Genomic DNA, 6,643 nt, shown 5'->3' on the forward strand with positions numbered 1-6,643 from the left:
TCTTTTTCAATACAATTTACACCCTCATCCCCATTTTCAGTCTGATTATACAAGTGCTATGTGGCAGAAAGTTCTGGAATAAATACATCAAAAAAGAAAAGAGGCAAAGCTGTGAAACTAAGTTGCATGCAACAGGTTCTATGAGGGTGGGGGAAGTGTCTGAGAAATAAAACAGAGTAAGACAATGTAGTTGGAAGGTTTTAGCTAAAGTTCTTTTCAGTCATCTTTGTCTTTTGCTCCATGTTTCGGGGTGCGTGTGAACTCAATGTAATTGAAATTACCCTTTTTGTCAATAGGTGCTTCTCTGTACAGCTCATCCACTTCCTCATCTGTAAACCGATCCCACATGGTTGTTCAGCAGCTCTCTCAGGTAACCTTCCTGAATAATGCCTGTTGCTTCTTCATCAAAGCAAGCAAAAGCATTTCTTTTTTTTTTTTTTTTTTTTGAGACGGAGTCTTTCTCTATCCCCCAGGCTGGAGTGCGGTGGCGCGATCTCGGCTCACCGCAACCTCCACCTCCTGGATTCACGCCATTCTCCTGCCTCAGCCTCCCGAGTAGCTGGGACCACAGGCGCCCACCAACACGCCCGGCTAATTTTTTTTGTATTTTTTAGTAGAGACGGGGTTTCACCGTGTTAGCCAGGATGGTCTCGATCTCCTGACCTCGTGATCCACCCGCCTCGGCCTCCCAAAGTGCTGGGATTACAGGCTTGAGCCACCACGCCCGGCCGCAAAAGCATTTCTGATGACATCTTCAGGATCTGTGCCATTTAACTTCTCACCAAATATGGTGAGGAACATGGTGAAATCGATGGGCCCTAGTGCCTCATTCATTATGGCATCAAGGTATGTATCAGTGGGATTCTTCCCTAGGGAAGCAAGCATATCATTCAAATCTGCTTTGTCGAAACCATCTCTATTCTAATCAATCATGTTGAAGGCCTCTTTGAACTCTTGAATCTGTGACTGGTCAAACATGGCAAACACGTTGGATGTTGTGCGCTGAGGGCACTTCTTGGTGGTCTTGGTCTTGCCTTTTTGCTCCACATGGTGGTTGTTTAATTCCAGCGCCAAACACCAGAAGTGGGGCTGCCCTGAGCGAGACGACAAGTGACGGCGAAGAGCGCAAGGGTGTGTCGTTTTTACTTTTAATTTTGGGTTTTTGCTCATGTCTGAAGTCTTCCTCAAATATCTGGTGTTCCTTAACTGGGCACTCATATTTAAGACAGAGCCGGCTGTGGCTCACACCTATAATCTCAGCACTTTGGAAGGCTGAGGTGGGTGGATCACCTGAGATCAGGAGTTCGAGACCAGCCTGACCAATACGGAGAAACCCCATCTCTACTAAAAATAAAAAATTATCCAGGCGTGGTGGTGCATGCCTGTATTCCCAGCTACTCGGGAGGCTGAGGCAGGAGAATCACTTGAACCCGGGAGGCAGAGCTTGCAGTGAGCCGAGATTGCGCCACTGCACTCCAGCCTGGGTGACAGAGCAAGACTCCGTCTCAAAAAAAAAAAAAAAAAAAAAATCAATCTGGCCTGGTGTATGACAACATAAAAAAACTCAAGGATAGAGGCCAAAAACTCGCCAACCAAGCAAGTAATTACTCTGAACCCCCTTGGGCACTCTCTAATTAGATGTCCTGGGTGCTCCCAATTCTTAGTCCTTTAATACCTGTTTTTCTCCTTCTCTAATTCAGACCTTATATCTTCCGTTTAGTTTCTCAATTCATCCAAAACTGTATCCAGGCCATCGCCAATCCTTCTATACGACAAATGCTCCTTCTGGGATTACAGGCATGAGCCGCCGTGCCCGGCCATTTTTTTTTTCCTAAAGATGATAACCATTCTTTTCCAGCTGTCTTTTCTTTTTTTTTTTTTTGAGACAGAGTCTTGCTCTGTCACCCAGGCTGGAGTGCAGTGGCGCAATCTCAGCTCATTGCAACCTCCATCTCCTGGGGTTCAAGCAATTCTCCCACCTGAGCCTCCTGAGTAGCTAGGATTACAGGCACCCGCCATCATGCCCGGCTAATTTGTATATTCTTTTTTTGTAGAGATGGGGTTTCACCATGTCAGCTAGGCTGGTCTTGAACTCCTGACCTCAGGTGATCCGCCCGCCTCAGCCTCCCAAAGTGCTGGGATTATAGGCACGAGCCACGGTGCCCAGCGACAAATGCTCCTTCTAACAGCCCCACAATATCACCCCTTACCACAAAATCTTCCTTCAGCTTAATCTCTCCCACTCTAGGTTCCCACACCATCCCTAATCCTGCTGAGAAGCAGCCCTGAGAAACATTGCCCATTATCCCTCCATACCACCCCCAAAAATTTTTGCCACCCCAACACTTCACCACTATTTTGCTTATTAATATAAGAAGATAGGAATGTCAGGCCTCTGAGCCCAAGCTAAGCCATCATATCCCCTGTGACCTGCAGATATACATCCAGATGGCCTGAAGCAATTAAAGATCCACAAAAGATGTGAAAATAGCCTCAACTGATGACATTTCACCATTGTGATTTGTTCCTGTCCCACCCTGACTGATAAATATATTCTCCTCCACCCTTAAGAAGGTACTTTGTAATATACTCCCCCGCCCTTAAGAATGTAGTTTGTATGCCTATCCCAAACCTATAAGAACTAGTGATAATCCCACCACCCTTTGCTGACTCTTTTTTCAGACTCAGCCCACCTGCACCCAGGTGAAGTAAACAGCTTTATTGCTCACACAAAGCCTGTTTGGTGGTCTCTTCACACAGACGCCTGTGACACTATTTTCCTAAGCCATCTGGCTAGTAGCCCCTAATTGTTCAGCTATTCCTTTAACACCATCTCTAGTGTAGTTAATAAATTGCTATTGGTTGTAATAGATGTTGTTTATCCAACTACACTTTAATTAATTGTTACCCACCAAAATATTGACTTAAATCCTGCAGCGATTTGATTTTGGTCTTTAAATTGATCTGGTATTCCCCATGGGACTCTTAATTCTGTCTAAATAGATGTGAGAGTTGAAAGACCCATAAGGGGCTTCTCTTGTTTTACGATATCTTATTTTTCCTTCATCTGGTTGATGAAACGCCAGGGCGAAAGGGATAGCCAATTGGAATAAAGCACAAGTGCCATTCCAGTTATTTGGCAGTGTCCAGTAAAGATCCACCACAATACCACCACACATCCGCTCGAGGATGAACAAGGGCTGACTGATTGATAAGCTCTTGAAAATTCTTAAGCTCACTGCATCCCTTCAGGTCTCCAAGGAATGCTAAGTTTCCTCCCTATTGGGAGAGACAGGAGGTGAACTTAGTGTTGGGAGACAGAAGCTGGATGGCCCTCCGGGGCTGACGCGCAGGGTGCCGGACTTCAGGATATAGCAGAGAGAGAGCTTGGCATTAGTTATTACTCCAGGCTGTAGAATCCTGGAAAAGAGCTGCCATGCAGCCCACACCTGGTCGACTGGAGGACCACCTTAGTGGAAAGGGGACAATCTGGGCCTCTGGCCTGCCATGTGCACAAGCATAACAACTGCTTTTGTTTAATGTGGACGGAATATTTGATCCATTCCAACCAGGCATTTGCATCTTGGTATTCTGTGTTAATTGTCAAAATGTTTTTTAAGTCTTTAACTTCTACGATCCTCTAGTAAAATGAATGTATGGTTTTAGGAAATTACAAAAACTGGCTGGGGCAGTCCATACTTGCTCTTTAGTGATCCACAGAACGTTGGACCGACTACGGCATAAAAGCTCTACCTCGGGGGTCAAGACTCCTGGTTGACACTGGGGTCTTTATCGAAATCCCCCCGGATTCAATGGTCCTAATTTACTAATGCCCAGTCTGAGGAGAGTCAGGAGGGACAGAGGTACTTTTCAGAAGTAGAGAGCTGTCTTTGACTTGGCAAGTTCCTACAGGGTATAACAAGGCAAGCACTAAATGCAATAGTTTGAGGCGAAATTGACTTGGTTATGTTAATAACTAGATGGTCAGCAATAGAGCGAGGAAAGAAGAAAGAGTAATAGAATAGATGAAAGAGTTAAATTTTTCTTAGCTTTAATTTGGTAGGGTTTCCCCCTGGGACTATGGCCCACAACTCTGGAGGGGGTGGTGCTTTCTTGACTCGGGTGTGATGATTCCATCCGTTTTTCGCTGTACAATCTGCAGTCTTGGTGGTTGGCAGCACAAGGTAGGGTCCTTCCCAGGCCACCTCGAGTTTTCTTTCTTTCCACCCTTTGATGATAACATGATCTTCAGGCTAGAGCTGGTTTACCAGAAATTTTGGGGGTGGTCATGTGCTAAAAGACTTTTAGTTTTGAGGGAAAGGAAAGTGGAAGATAAACCAAGCATATAATTTCTAAGAAATTGACCTTTTGTTTTAAATGTGGGGACATCAGCAGTGGACTTTATAGTCCTTGGTGCTTTCTTACTGAGAAATTTCCTTTAGCACTTATTTTTATTAGTTTTTTAGACCAAAGAACGCCAAACACCATTTTATATTTGACAGTGCTTCCTATATGATTTTTATACCAGATAAGCTAAAATTCACCTTTATATTAGTGTGTTATTAATTTTTTTTTTTTTTTGAAACAGAGTCTCACTCTGTTGCCCAGGCTGGTGTGCAGTGGCGCGATCTTGGCTCACTGCAACCTCTGCCTCCTGGGTTCAAGCAGTTCTCCTGCCTCAGCCTCTCAAGTAGCTGGGACTACAGGCGCATGCTGCCACGCTCGGCTAATTTTTTTGTATTTTAGACGGGATTTCACCTTGTTGCCCAGGCTGGTCGCGAACTCCTGAGCTCACGCAATCCGCCCACCTTGGCCTCCCAAAGTGCTGGGATTACAGGCGTGAGCCACCGCGCCCGGCCTATTAATGTTAAACTTAGTTTTAATAACACTTTGTAGACATATTTATTCAATTTTTAATGTCTGATCATAAGGTAAGTTTTTTTTTTTTTTTTTTTGAAATGGAGTCTTGCTCTGTTGCCCAGGCTGGAGTGCAGTGGCATGATCTTGGCTCACTGCAAGCTCCGCCTCCTGGGTTCACGCCATTCTCCTGCCTCAGCCTCCCAAGTAGCTGGGACTACAGGCGCCCGCCACCACACCCGGCTAATTTTTTGTATTTTTAGTAGAGATGGGGTTTCACTTGTTAGCCAGGATGGTCTCCATCTCATGACCTCATGATCCACCCACCTCAGCCTCCCAAAGTGCTGGGATTATAGGCTTGAGCCACCGTGCCCGGCCCATAAGGTAAGATTTTTATAGACTGTTTTTTTTTTCTTTTTGAGATGGAGTTTCGCTCTTGTTGCCCAGGCTGGAGTGTAATGGTGCAATCTTGGCTCACTGCAACCTCTGCCTCCCGAGTTCAAGCAATTCTCCTATCTCAGCCTCCCGAGTAGCTGGGATTACAGGCATGCACCACCACACCCAGCTAATTTTGCATTTTTAGTGGAGATGGGGGTTTCTCCATGTTGGTCAGGCTGGTCTCGAACTCCCGACCTCAGGTGATCTGCCTGCCTCGGCCTCCCAAAGTGCTGGGATTACAGGCGTGAGCCACCGAGCCTGGCCTGTTTTTAACTTTTTATAATTTTTGTTAAAGAGCAGGTTAGTGCTTTAAGAAAAACCTGTTGTGTTTTTATTTTAATGTTCAGTTCACAGAAAAACTGGGTGATACCCTTTTAACCTTAGCCAATGTGTTTACACACATAATTTCCATTATAATTAATATTTTAAAACTTGCTTAAACCTTCAAAACAAAATTTTTTTTTTTGGAGATGGAGTCCCACTCTGTCACCCAGGCTGGAGTGCAATGGCGTGATCTCGACTCACTGCAACCTCCGCCTCCCACGTTCAAGTGATTCTCCTGCCTCAGCCTCCTGAGTAGCTGGGATTACAGGCGCCTGCCACCACGCCCAGCTAATTTTCATATTTTTAGTAGAGATGGGGTTTCACCAGGTTGGCCAGGCTGGTCTCAAACTCCTGATCTCAGGTGATCCACCCACCTCGGCCTCCCAAAGTGCTAGGGTAGGATTACAGGCGTGAGTCACCACGCCTGGCCACAAAAATTTTAACCTTTTAATGTAGGTAAAAATCCACATTCTTATGCCTCCTTATAATCCTTTTACTAAAAGTATATTTTACTTTCCTTATACACCTTGCACATAAATTGTTTCTTCAATAGTTTTACATTCAGGGTAAAACCCCTGGTGGCCTTTGGAATGTGTCCAGACTTGCTGGCTTCTTGCTTCTAGCACTCCCATTATTTCAAGTAGCCATATGTTTCAAAGAAAATGCTAAACCATCACATCTGTAGTTCATTCGCTTGATACATCACTTCCTTTCAACCCCCACATCCTCGCCCCGTTTGTTTGATCACCAATAAATAGTATGGGCTTCCAGAGCTCCGGGCCTTTGCAGCCTCCATACTAGTGTTGGCCCCCTGGTCCCACTTTCTCTCTTGTGTTTTCTCATTCCTTTGACTCTGCTAGACTTCATAACCCCCACAGCCTGGTGTTGGGTCTGATCACCCCAAAAGGTTGATGGCCAGTTTTTTGTTTTTTTTTCCCCGCATTGCTGAGAGCTTGGGTTATTCCTCGCACTGGGTGGGTCTTGATTTTTCACCCCTGAGGCTGCCACAATAGGGCAGGGTGCA

General features: G+C 45.3%; 1 pseudogene; it reads right to left on the bottom strand.

Annotated features, from left to right (window-relative positions):
- Positions 1-216: 216 nt before the first annotated feature.
- On the bottom strand, positions 217-2,507 carry LOC116460003 (myosin regulatory light chain 12B-like; annotated as a pseudogene).
- Between the last annotated feature and the right edge of the window lie 4,136 nt (positions 2,508-6,643).

The sequence above is a fragment of the Hylobates moloch genome, unplaced genomic scaffold (genome assembly GCF_009828535.3).
Source record: "Hylobates moloch isolate HMO894 unplaced genomic scaffold, HMol_V3 SCAFFOLD_20, whole genome shotgun sequence".
In the NCBI taxonomy this organism is placed as follows: Eukaryota; Metazoa; Chordata; class Mammalia; order Primates; family Hylobatidae; genus Hylobates; species Hylobates moloch.